The following is a 14,395-nucleotide window of genomic DNA, read 5'->3' on the forward strand; positions in this document are numbered from 1 at the left end:
CCAAAAATTCAGGGCTGTAGACAAATGTTTTGAGAGTTTTTACATTGAATGCAACTTTTCAGTATATAATCCGTTCCATTATTTTGCTACCATATTTGTAATTTGCAACCTGGAATACATCCATATAACCAGTTTGAGAAAAGAAAGCATTTTCTCAACCAAAAACTTTTCATAGTTATAGCCTTCGTGTTTTAGATTAGAAGAATTTACGTATAAACCGCATCGCACGCAATCTGGAAGAAAAAACATTTATATACATATGTAATGCAATACATTACTTAAATACAGATATTTTCCATATCTGTAAATAAACCCAATGACCCAAGGGGTCATTGGCGAGATAGGAGGGTGATCAACAGCCATAACAGGACGTAAAACTAGACCATGCCATGCTTGCATTTGTCTGTATCAACAATTATCAACAATTCTTGTAAACAGGTCACAACACCTTCCATGGGAAGCTGTCGACCTATTCACCTGTAGCGGAAACACATGACTTCCGAGCCGTATGGCTACGTACTTGTTATTTCTTGTAAACGCTGAGATAGCTAGTGTTAAGCTATCGATGCGACCCTCTTGTAAAGTTAGTTCTACCTAAATCCTCAAACTGAGCGGTCATCTGACCAACCTTTCCTATACTCCAGTGGTGGAGCAGAGAAATAAAGTTGTTAAGAAGTTAACTCAGGAAGTTTGAGTAATCTCCCCCATTCTGAAGAAGAACAAAATCTACTTGATGTCGCTCCAACGAGAAAGGGAAAAAGAACCACAAATGCTTGCGTATCACAGTTGCAAGAATAGACCCATAACTGATCTCTGTCCTATACCATTGTAAGTGGTGGACCGGAGACAGTTAAACGCATACACTCACAAAAGTCAAAGGCTAAAACTGTTGTGATTTCAAAATCTTCATGCTGATTGCAAAATCTAAAGCTATCAATTGTCAATGTTTTGTGAATTTCGCCATAGTCTGCTCGCATTTAACGCCCAAAAAAGACATCATTTATGATTATCGATCCAAAACATCATATTATATCCTCTGAAAAAATAACAGCGATTTTCTTCCAACAACTTTCTTGTGCATCTCAATATTTGCATTAGGCACAATAGTCCTGTAAGGCCAAATTTCACCATTATGTACAATAAGAAAATATCCATTTTCATACTAAACGTCTAGGCAAAATACACATAGATTTTCGCATTCCTGCATTGAAACAAAATTTCAATACATTTCAGTTTTACAATCATACTCAATTTTACAATCATATTCGTAATTAAATATTTTCACCTAAAATATATAATTTGGGTTTTAGCAAAATTTTGGTTGGTAAGAACGTTTTCATTTCGTAATCCCATTGCAATGAACTGGAATTTTACAATCACAATCGTACCTCAAGATGAAAGATATACAATTACCCGGAGAATGAAGGAGAAAGCTATTTTTAACTCCAAAAACATCTCCAAAATATATTCTTGGAAATTTCCGTGAGAATATGCCTTAGTGCTAGGGAAATTTTGCTTAGATTACAATACTGTATTGCAGTGAAATGGCCTGGCATGTAATTTTGTAAATTTACTTGGTAGGGGCTGGCAATACTCGATTATACGAAGTTTAAAGAAGCTGCTTTTAAACCCCTCAAAAAACTTTGGGACAAAATTTAAACATACTACTGATCAGAGATATAAAAACCTTTTCACGCAAAGATATCCTAAACCACAGCCTTATAAGTTTCATTAAAAGTTCAATTCACATCTAAATTTCCCATTCTACCCTTTGTACGAATAGTGTGGATAAAAATCACCGGAAATTTTTTATTAGGCACTACAGTCGACAGGTTGATCAAATTTCCAATGATTGCTGTGAATTGTAGTTTTCTAAACACTTTCGAGGTTATCCCTTTTCAGGGCTATATTTTACGTGTCCTACTAGACTTTTTGAAGAGCAAATTGTAATGTACTGCAAATTTGCAATTTCATTTGTGATCATTAAAAAGTGCGTTATTATCTTTAGCTTGCAATAGAAAGTTATATTTGCCTGAAAAACATCTTGGCATTTTGATTACAATAAAGATTCGGAATATTGAGATACTGAAATCATACACGTGATTAGCAACAAGTGCTTTGAGAAAATTAATTAATTTAACAACTTCTGTGAAGATACCAAACGACAATGTATAAATTTGCACTACGTACAATTTGGGAGAGAAAAGCGCCATCACACCCAAGAAAGCATTGTGCTTTTGGTATTTGCATTAGCTATGATATTTTCCTATACCAGATTGTAATCTATTGTCATTTTAACTCATATATGTGGTTAGCGTCTCATAATACCTCAATATAAAAAGTTGAAATAAACTTTCCCAAAACGAAACCATTCAGAATTGTTTGGCCTCAAGTAAATTACAACACAAGTTCTCAGTGATATTCATGTGTAGCGATATATGATGTCCTTCTAAACCAGGTTTGAAGGGGAAAAGCAACAGTTACCACTGGAAATGTCGAGTGTATTTTGACAAAAAACAATTTTGCTGTATTGCAGCTAAATTGCAATATATTGCGATTTCACATGCTGTTTCGTCATTAGTGAATTAAAAGGATTCAATATGCCTAACTTGAAAAAAGTTCATCATTATGACTAGGTTCAACTGCGCAATATCTTGCACTTTGTTTTCAAAAGAGCAATATTGTAAAGATCAAATTTTGTCAAAGCACCAGCACTGTGGCTTTAGTCGATTTTAAGAGGTTGGATAAAATGGCTCTCTCTCCAATAAACTATTGTTGCATGCAATGCAAATTTGGCCAATTCTTTTACGTTATACTCGGTCCTTTTTTTTATTTTAAGAAAGCCGCAATCAAGGTTTTTTTTTGTTTTTTAATACTTAGTATTTTTAACTAGATACCATGAGATGGATTGGACCGTTAAAAAGCAGTTAATTGGCAGACTCGAAATATATTCCAATATTGCCACCAAAGGAAATTTTGCGAAAACAAACTTCTAAGATGAAAATGTATTTTTTATACTATGTGGAAAGGGGTGTTTACGGTCACTAATCACAGGTATTCTGCAGAATTGCAATACGTTCCAATCTGTTGCTACACCAGTTTACAAGTTATGCAAATATCCCCAAAACACCAAGAATTGGATAGTTTTGGGAGGAATTTTTAGTATTATTGTTGATTGATGAGCATGAATAAAATTCAGTCCGTATTACATAACGATTAATTTTTCTATTTGAATTGTAATTTGATTCATTGCATCTTAAATCCTATAATTTTTTCTCAAAATGCCAAGACTATAGCCTGCATGCTTTTGTAAGGGATGGTGGTTTTTCTTCATGGAATTGGATAAGTTATTTTGAGTCGATAATAACGAAAGTGACTAAAAATTGGCATTTGGTGGAATTCTTATCTAAAATCCTTCAATATTACAACCAATGAAAATTTTATATAAACTGGAAATCTATACATAATTTTTTTACTGGAATTCAATCTAATGGATTATTTTAGGTCAGTGTCTAGTTTCATGATTTAGGCGTTGGCTCCTGCAACGGAGGCTTATTCTGAATGCGATTAAAGGGGAAGACTAATCAAACCTTTTCACGAACGGAAAAAGGGTTAGCTGATGGCCAATACAATTTAAGGGAGGAAATCGTAAGGAAACTCCAAGGGTTATATTTACAGGGGAATGTATTTTCACCTTAAATGTTACTTTACTAAATCAAGGCGTTGGCAAGAACGCTCGTGACCATCGCATATGACTACATACTGGAACAATTGCAATGAGCACATGTTTAGGGACACGTGTGATGATTCGCAGCATGCATTATGGGCACCAGAGCATAAAGATAAGGGTATCCACCTTCACAGCAGGGAAATTGCAGGCACCTGCAATACAGACAATCGTATGAACACGTGTGCGACAAAATAGGGCGGGGCGGGGGCGTTCGGATATGAGTTTAACATAAATCTTAAGATTCCTCAGAGGGCAAAGAATGAATGAATTACTGTTAAACGTTATTGTACCTAGAAAGGGGGGGGGGGGACCAGCGGGGGCAGGGGTGGAATTGAACACAGTCACTTCCTAGGGGACCACAGCTCTTAAACCAAGACATCTTCAAATGGAGCACAGCAGTGGGAATTAATGACTCACAATGGAGGATTGCACAAACACTGATGAAAAAAGGGGAGAAATAATAGCAAAGAGAATTAGATAGCCACCACAGATTCATACTGCCCCTTTCTCCTAGGATATTGCTTCGTGATAGAGTAGACGAAGGGCACAGATAACTCCAGGGGCGACGATAAGGGCAAGGCCTGCCACATGAGTACACACAAACACGTGCGTGGGGAGGGCGGCCAGCATTGCGGCCTAAGTGGGTTTTGGATGCCCGGATCTGATCCGGGCTGCGATCTGAACGCGAGTGAGGCCGATTTCCTTGTGCTGGTTGGTTTTATTAATCCGGCTGACTTATCTCTCAGATCTTGGGATCAACGCCTCAGTAGCTATTGAAAAGAACAAGCAGGGGCAGCACAGGAGAAACAAAAGAGAGATGGGATGCACGAGAGAGAGAGAGAGATAAAAAGGACACCCAGAGTTCGTGTTTAGCTAAATTTTATTTTTTCATGGGGAAAGTGAAGGAGAGTCATTATACAAGTAACATGTATTAGAGTGCGACCTTGTGGCTCCTTAAAAAAGCAGATGGTCCTTCTTTACCAAATTTTTTTTTCTCTCACTCTTGCTCTCATAGCAAGAAAAAAGTTTTTCTCCAGCTCACACACTTTTTTACTCTAAAATTACTTTATCTATATAATTACATGCTCAAAATTCTAGTTGAGAACTGGTTACTTGCTCATAGTCAGGATACAGGCACTGCCTAAAGACCATTGGTTTAAACCAGATATTAATGTATAATATATATATTATAATATATATATATATAATAATTATATCAGTATATATTTATTATATATATATAGATATATATATATATTATAAAAAAAAATTCAGTTAACAACCATATGTAAATGCGTATGGAGATGAGGTGGTGCATTTAGTGAGCAATAGAAGGATATAGACGGGAAAGACGTCAGAATCCAGAACCTAGTGATAGTAGCAACTCATTACTCCCGCTATAAGAAATTCTACTATATAATTCTATTTGGAGCTGCTGGCACTGGCTACAAGTTCATGTATATCGATGTAAGTGCCATAGGTTCTGAGTCTGATGGTGGTGTCTTCTCTAAGACATAGATTGCCAAATGCTTTGTCGGAATGAAGCCATTCTGCCTGGCCGTGGAAGATTACCAAACGAGACTGATTATCAACCCCTAGTCCCATACTTCCTCATTGGAGATGACACCTGTGAAGGTTGCATTTTCGTGTCTTAGTATATGAAAAGTTCATAGAGTATATAAAAATACTGAAAATCTTGAATCCCAAATATTTGTTTATCATATCACAAAAATGAAGGCAGCTTGGTTTTACAATATGCCTAGGAGCATATTGTCAAAACAACCTTTTATCAATTTGCGTGGTAATAGTAGTAGTAGTGGTAGTTGTAGTAGTAGTAGTAGTAGTGGTAGTAGTAGTAGTAGTGTTAGTAGTCTCCCGGAACATCAATCGTTCACTTATCACTTACATGGAATTTGGAGGCAGGTCAATAATAAGTATATAGCACCGAAAATAAGGATCATGTTGTTTAAATATGTTCACGTAGTGTGGAGTAAAAATGGTTCATTAGATATCATGACCATTAAAGATGGAAACGGCTGCTATTGTGGACGTATAAAAAGTAATGTCCATATGGTACACTTTCGTCCCTTTCACAGCTAATCCCAGTTGGCCGTTAAAATCTGTGTACTGTCTTGGCCTTGAGTCACTAGTGACTTGGTCGGCTAAAGGAGTCCCTAGAGATTTTTTTATATTTTTCCAGCTGTCTGAGCCGTAAATAACCTCGAATCTTGGCAGGCCGATAGACTACAAATAAATTAATGAAAATTAATTTATGCTGACATTTAACAATAACAGAAATGTGCAAGCAAAAAACAATGTTGGGTTATTTCACGACACACACACACACACAGACACGCACACAGAGAAAGAGATTTGTCAACTCAGCTGTTTAACGGCTAGAGCGGGGGGGGGGGGGGGGGGGGGGGTTAGTGCTGTCAGTGCATCTCATTCGGTGCAATGTAGCCATTACTTAAGGTTATTTGCAGCGTCCCTTCGGCCCCTAGCTGCAATTACTGTCATTCCTTTCGCTGTACCTCCGTTCAAATTCTCTTTCCACATTCTTCTGCCCACCCTCTCCTAACAATTGTTTCATAAAACAACTGCGAGGTTTTCCTCCTGTTACACCTTTCAAACCTTTTACTGTCAATTTCCGTTTCAGCGCTGAATGGCCTTAGTTGCCCCAGTGCTTGGCATAATGCCAAAAATTTATATAAATAAAATCAAACCAGAAAATACCAGAGGAAAATTGGTGGGCACTTTTGATCAAGTTCGCTAAGGAGCTTATAACAACTGCTTGTTGTTATTTACCTTCATATACGAATTTCTGAAAAGTATTTTATATAAATAATCTTCATTTTGGATTTGCAAATACTTTTCAAAAGTTTTATGATGAAATCAGCATTGCAATTTTGCTTCTGAGGCTTTCGTCAATGGTTGGGTCACTCGTTTCATCACTCCAACGCATAGAATCAATGTTTGCTTACTGAATATGGACTTCCTAACCCAAATCAATAACTAAAAAAATCCTCATAACCACTGCCCATATTCCAGCCATCAATAGCACGGCAGAGAATCCACTTATTCCTCAAGGCTTTACCAGACACGACAGACCCAGCTAGAAGACACAATTATTCTGGGTTTTCCACAGGTCATGCAATGCCCACGAAGAAAAGATCAATGGTATTTGGCAAAACCATCTGTGTTCCAAGTGAACTCCTTCCCACCAACAGTGCCAGACACCCAAAAGACGATCTTTGAGAACTTGCAAATTTTTGAAAGCAATCAGTCATGCATACAAACATATCTGTTGGTCCATCTTCCTACAAAATTATAACCAAGTAAATGTTTGGAGCTCTTGTCTGCATGCTTCTTATATAATAAATAAGGATGTTGGACAGGTGTCTGTATGAATATACTGTAAAAATTTACTATATTAGATGCTTTTGTACATTACTCTATATTTCGTAGCAACCAAGTACCTTATCAGCATTCTATAGGGCTTGCACATAATAGGTATGTGAAACAGTTATGTTATTTCTATTTCATATACATACATATGTCATTATGTTTGATTTGAATCTGTAAATAATTCTACTGTTCTCGCGACCTAATACTGCATCAGCATCCTGAAAGGCACAAAATATATCAAGGATGTCACACATTTGCATATTCCGCTGTAAAAACAGTTACTTATTATATGTGCATATCGATCGTAAATTACCCAGTGGCGTATGAGCCCGTGTATATTTCTTTCATTGTCTCTTCTGGGGTTCTAAGGGAATCATCTGAGCTTCCACGCTTTACTCCCGAACACCCAGGTTCAGCAGCCAATTACAAAGAGCCCGTCAATTTAGGGAATTTTTTTTTTAGTGTTGCTTATGAGTATCCTTGCGTTTCTATGAACTTGCATAGATAAAAGAAATTAAGGTTTGGCCATTCGCGAAACAGTTGCTTTGTCCTGAATGCTTTATAATTTATTTTGCTTAAATTATTTTTTTGTAGTTTTAAAACGTGATTTCGTCCAGCTCGTTAACTGAGAGCCTTTCGTTAAGAATGTAGATATTTCTGCAAAATGTCCAAAAATGTCGGTACCAAGTTACGTTATATTGAACTATCTCTATTAGTCATGTTTAACTATTGATTGTTTCCATTTCCTTAGGAGTTTTACGAAAGGAAATTCTGCCATTTCTATCTCTGGCCGCAAGACTTTCCGTGTGGGAAACGTGGTTTGTCTCGTGTATTCATGAAGGTCGTAGACCTTGAGAAATTTAGTCCTGACGAGAGACATGTTTCTTATTAAAAACCATTTTGCCTAAATGATAATGACAAGCAGGCAGGTATAATCATACACATATATGCAAAACATTTTATTACATCATAAGTAAGTCAATAAATATCTAGCGCTATTTACACTTTTGTTGGCACCAGAGACAAGATCCGCCCAGGAATTGGTAAGGCTATTTACAACTTGACCTTTGACCTTGTTTTATTCACGTTACAACAGATTCGTGTCGAAAAGCCACCAATCAGCAACCGTCAGTCCAGCCTTTGTGTGTGTTGTGTGTGTGTGTGTGTGTGTGTGTGTGTGATCAAGGTAAAAGCTACGCCGTGATTGGCCAGAAACTTTCAGCTTCAACCGACCAATCCCGTGCGTCAAGAACAAGACTGACGAAGGATGTTTTAAATAGGATCAGTTACAGAGCCAGTCAGGATGCACCTTGCATTTCCAAACGTCTTGGAACGCGATAACTGATTGATGGCTTTCCCAAAGAATCACATGATACCATACTGAAACTATACCTAAGTAAAAACATTTTGATTTTAATCTATCAACTTACATGCAGAGCTTAAAATGCCTACAGCAGTGACTAAGGAAAGCGTTCAATATATGGATTATAATATAATATCAAATACAAATGAAACCCATCAGAGAGAACACAAAATTTCAAACTAAGAAGCACAGCAGAGAAAATCAAATGACAAACATCTTTCCATTACAGCTTCATCACTGTTTACACTATAACGAGATATAGTTCTTCCGGTTTACTCATGAAGTCGGATATGCGGCAAATCATATAGTCATGGTGCTACAAGGTTCCTTGTTTTGAGGGGGAACGACAGAGGATGTATATAGTATATCATCAGGTCATAGGTGTGATGCGGGAGTCGCTGAGAGATGTGTTGAAGGGGATATAAAAAAAATAGAGGAGGAGGAGAGCAGGAAATATGAATAATGTGTGTGAATGAATTTTCGTTATGTAAAGCACATGGTGCTCAGCCATAATGAATTTGTTAGGAAAGATAAGTTTTTTATATAGGAAACTACACAGTACTCTGTGTGTGCATGTATGTGAGAGAGAGAGAGAGAGAGAGAGAGAGAGAGAGAGAGAGAGAGAGAGAGAGAGAGAGAACCTGCACAAAAAGACAACAATGAAGTTTTCTACTGATATATAGTAAAGAAAATACGTTTGTATATAACAACAAATCTTTTGCAAACAGATGAACCGATAACGATATTCGGTAAAGTTAATTTAAAATGAGCAAATTTGGTCAATGTATATAACCTAGGTTTCATCTGCACCATGTTAAAGGTCAATTAGAATTTGGATGAAATTCTATGTTCCTAATGATTTATTTTGATTGTTAACGAAATAAATAAAACAAAGCTTCATTAATATGAAACTTAAAATAAAAAAAAATATCCAGATACTCAAAAGGCAAAATTTAATGGGATTCATTGATAAAACAAATACTGTTTAATATCGGGAAATGACAACATATAATGAAAGAAGTTCAAACATCACCAAGAATAAAAAGACAATAAAGTTATTTGCTCGATAACACACGTAGACTTAGTCTAACAAAAAAAATGTATTATGATCGATAGAAAATCATATATATATATATATATATATATATATATATACTATATATATATATAAAACTATACACAAATATATAAATATGTAAATTTCAGCCTACCAGATCAAGTTATAACATTTATACATTGAAATTACACACATTTCAAAAAACTGACTTCCAGTTACTGAAAAGAGGAGAAAGGTAAGAGAAAACAAGCAATTTAACATGAAAAGAACACTAATAGCATGAATAAACACGGTCTTGGAACATTTAGAAATACAGTGCTGTTGATTTTCGATTCCTACCGGAGACATTGGTAGGACAGAGGATTATAATGATATATCGTAATATTGTTAAAAAAATCAATTGATTTACAATCGCTATCATGAATAAAAACATTTGCTATTTTTTTCCCGTCATGGATAGGTCTGCTCGTCTGTACCATACATGCATGCATATCACGTGTATATATATATATATAAGTATATAATGATATATATATATATATATATATCTATATATATATATATATATATATATATACATACACATATATTATATATAAATATATATATATATATATATATATATATATATAATATACTATATATATATACATATATATATATATATATATATATATATATATATAGACGTATATATATATATATATATATATATATATATATATGATGTATGTATCTATATATAATATATATAGTATATATATATCTATATATGCATATGGACAATATACTCTATGTTGCTGTATATCAGCATACTCTCTGATATATATACGTACATATATATGCACATACTTGGATCATGAAAACGATCACAACATAAACACTCAATGAGACATAACAATCATTAATAATAAAATAATGACTTTTAGCATAAAGCCACTTAAGTATACTGACTGTTAAATGATAACAAGATAAAGCATTTATAGTAATTCTTAAAGAACAAAAAATATATAAGTTACATTCAAAACGAAAGGCTATAAATACTACAGGCTGGCCATACTAATTCGTTGTTATTAACATATGCGTGGCTTCGAAATGTCACTAATTCTACAAACAAATCTTCGGTCATATTCATACATACAAAACTATAAAGATAAAAGGTCCTTATGTGGAGACACACATACATGAATGTGCTTCAAAGTGCCTTAGTATAAAATGTCTGTCTGTGTGCCCAATATATTAAATGTGAGACATGTCTATGAATAAGGTACAGTAATATAGTGATAATATATTTATAAATAGCCATTGAAATAAGGTAAGAAAAAAACGTTAACTGTCGAATATATATATATATTATATATATATATAGATATATAGTATATATTTATTTATGTATACACACACACACACACCCCCCCCCCCCACATATATATATATATATGTGTGTGTGTATATGTATATGTATATGTATATGTATATGTATGTAATATATATATATATATATATATATATATATATATATATAATATATTATATATAATATATACTAGACAATGATGATATGCCATTAACACTATATACTTCTGAAGGCCTAATGATCATGGTTCATAAAAGAAAAGCAATCGAAAAATTGACATGATTTTCGAAACCTATGGAACAACTTATGGTGGCGGTGCTGGTGTGAAAAGTATCAATCACCCGACGATGACGGATAATTGCCTCTATTTTGTTTCTTACCGAGACCAGTAACGTATTTTTGGGAAAATGTGAATTTAAAAAATTAAACATGAAACCACAATACTGTGACATAGAATCTTCAAAAGAAAAATTCTCTCGTTCTCCCTACACATAATTGTATCCATATACGAATGTGGCATACACCCGTGTGAGCATGTACACTGATTTGTATTTTGATTCATTTTGATTTTACGACGTCGAGGTAAGTATATATATATATATATATATATATATATATATATATATATATATAATATATATATATATATATATTATTTAAAATCCCGGTGTACAAACTCGGTCTGAATATGGCTACACGCGTGTCTACTATTAACAAAAAAAGAAAGATAGCTAGGCGTGATAGCTATACATGTACATTTCTAAAGTGAAGCAAACCTTGAATGCAGTTGGGGCCTTAAACAAATACTCACACACACAATCATGTTGTTAAAATGATGTTCGAATATTGCCAGTGGCGGATCTTGAAATATTTCAATAGGGGGTGAGAGGGGCACTTAGGATTATGATATATATGTAACCTGTATATACATACGGTACATATATACCAATATTCATATATGTTTACACATATATAAATATATACACAGTAATAGTTGTTGTTGTTATTGTATTTGGTGTACAGTTGTTGTTGGTTGTTGAGTAAATCATTAACGAGGCAAACGTTTCCTGCTAATAGTGACTTATTGAAAGAAAACAATGTTCTGTTATCTAAGGAGTGTCACGTGACCAGGTCCTCCCTCCCTTAAATCCGCCACTGAAAACTGGATAAAATAATAGTTATACAATTTAATGTAAGTTTTGATTCACCATTGTTATCTAGTATTTATGTGAGTAAATATAAATACATCCATGAATGGGCGTGTGCGCGCATGGGAAAGGCTCCCATTCAAATCGTGATATGTGCATTCCTGATTGTCTTTGCGCGCGCTCTCTTCTTCTTCTTCTTCTTCTTCTTTGCGTGAGCTTATAATAATGACAACTTAACCAAATCAATGACTGACTGACAAGAAATCTCATCCCGTATGTTTTGAATCTTCAGTGAAGGAAAGTACAAAGACTAACAGGATCGTGCTTTACCGGAATTAATATAGTTTATGTCATACATATACTTAAGAATCTTGTGCCATAATACTTGAAGTGTGTACGGCTAGTAATATATAAAACGTGTAAAAACACGCACATACTTACGTGTGTGTGTATATATATATATATATATATATATATATATATATATATATATATATATATATATATATATATATATATATATACATATATATAACGGCCGCATATTATTTTTGTGAGAAATACGGCAAATTACAATTATGTGACGTACATCTTTTCCTGTGCAAAACATGAATCGGCGTACTATTGCAGTTTTGTTTTTAGGCTAAAGAAACTTGTATGAATCGTTTATGCTTAAAAATGTGCCGACTTTTAAAAAAGAAAGACGAAACTCTCCCTCACTGATAATCCTAAGCCAGACTTACTTTTTTTGAGTTCGTTCAATGTCGAAATTCTTTTGATTTCGGCGTAAATGAGAAGTAATGTATTCATTATGGGAACTTTTCCCTTCTCATTGAAAAATTTTATATATATATATATATATATATTAGTAATGTATATATACATAATATATACAAATATATATATTATATATATAATATTAATATATATATATTATATATATATATATAATATCATATTAATATATATATTATATCTATTATTAATATAATATTTATATATAATTATATTAATAGTATATATTATATATATATATTATATATACTATACATATACATATATATATACATATACATATTTAATATAATATATATATACTATATATATATATATATATATATATATATATATATCAATGTGTGTAATTCAGGTGATTGAGCAATGGGTCCTCAGGAATCTTTGCAATGTTAAAGAGTGTCAATTAGTAATTTTATTAATATTTCGAATTACAAGGGGAATATTAATAAAATAAAATAAAAAGTTAAGCAAGGCCGAAGTTACAACAATTACTCAATGGAAAATATGGTGGCAAAATCGTTATATAAAAAAAGAAATTTAATCTATAGCTTGCCTGTCGGTTCCGTCAGCGTTTTGTGTTCTTACCAAGATATTCGGACGAAAAAATAACAACTTTTCCTGAAGCCAAAATTTACAAAACATGGAGAAGCAATAACTCAAAAAATGAAGTATTTCATGATGTAGTAGATGCACATTCCGTTTGGCACTGGCGACGTACTTTTTCCTTTATTTCAACATAAAATATTCGTTCGTGCTACTCCTCTCGTAGTCAAGGTTACTTTTAATCTGAGAGAGAGAGAGAGAGAGAGAGAGAGAGAGAGAGAGAGAGAGAGAGAGAGAGAGAGAGAGAGAGAGAGAGAGAGAGAGAGAGAGAGAGAGAGAATATGGACAGTTTAAATAAAATAATTTAAACGTCCTATGCTTCAGTAAATGCTTACATTTGTTCCTTATTCTTAAAATACCTCTAAATTACCGTATATATACATTCAGACACACATCGATCAGATATCACATTTAGGAGTACAAGAAATATTGCAGACGAAAATCAAATGAAATAATTTTAATATTTTATCTAGCCTTCTTCCGGTGACTTGACAAACTGTTTCTTTTCTGCCCCGTTTTACAAAGAGTCCGTTGGAAATGGGAACTGGATGATAATGCTGAAAATTTCTGTTTCTACTGTCACGAGATTTGACAGTGAAGCATTATATATCTCCAACACATTTTGCAGTGAACTAACCCTTTTGGATATTGATAAAAGTATATCTCGACAAATTATTTGTCAGGGAATGGATTTTTCTTCCAGTCCTCCGAGGCTATCAGAATGAAAATGATGAAAATGACTGTTAACTATATTCAAACTACATGTCCTTACAAAACATGGCCTTCTAAGTAAAAGCATCAAAAGAGGACAATTCCCTACTTGCGAAAAATTCTAAATACAGACTTATTTAGCATCTATGAATATGGATGAGTGCAATAGTATTGGTGACATACCTTTATATCAGTCAGAGACACTCTCTTTCATTCCACA

Source organism: Macrobrachium nipponense, chromosome 31, assembly GCF_015104395.2.
Source record: "Macrobrachium nipponense isolate FS-2020 chromosome 31, ASM1510439v2, whole genome shotgun sequence".
Classification (NCBI taxonomy): Eukaryota; Metazoa; Arthropoda; class Malacostraca; order Decapoda; family Palaemonidae; genus Macrobrachium; species Macrobrachium nipponense.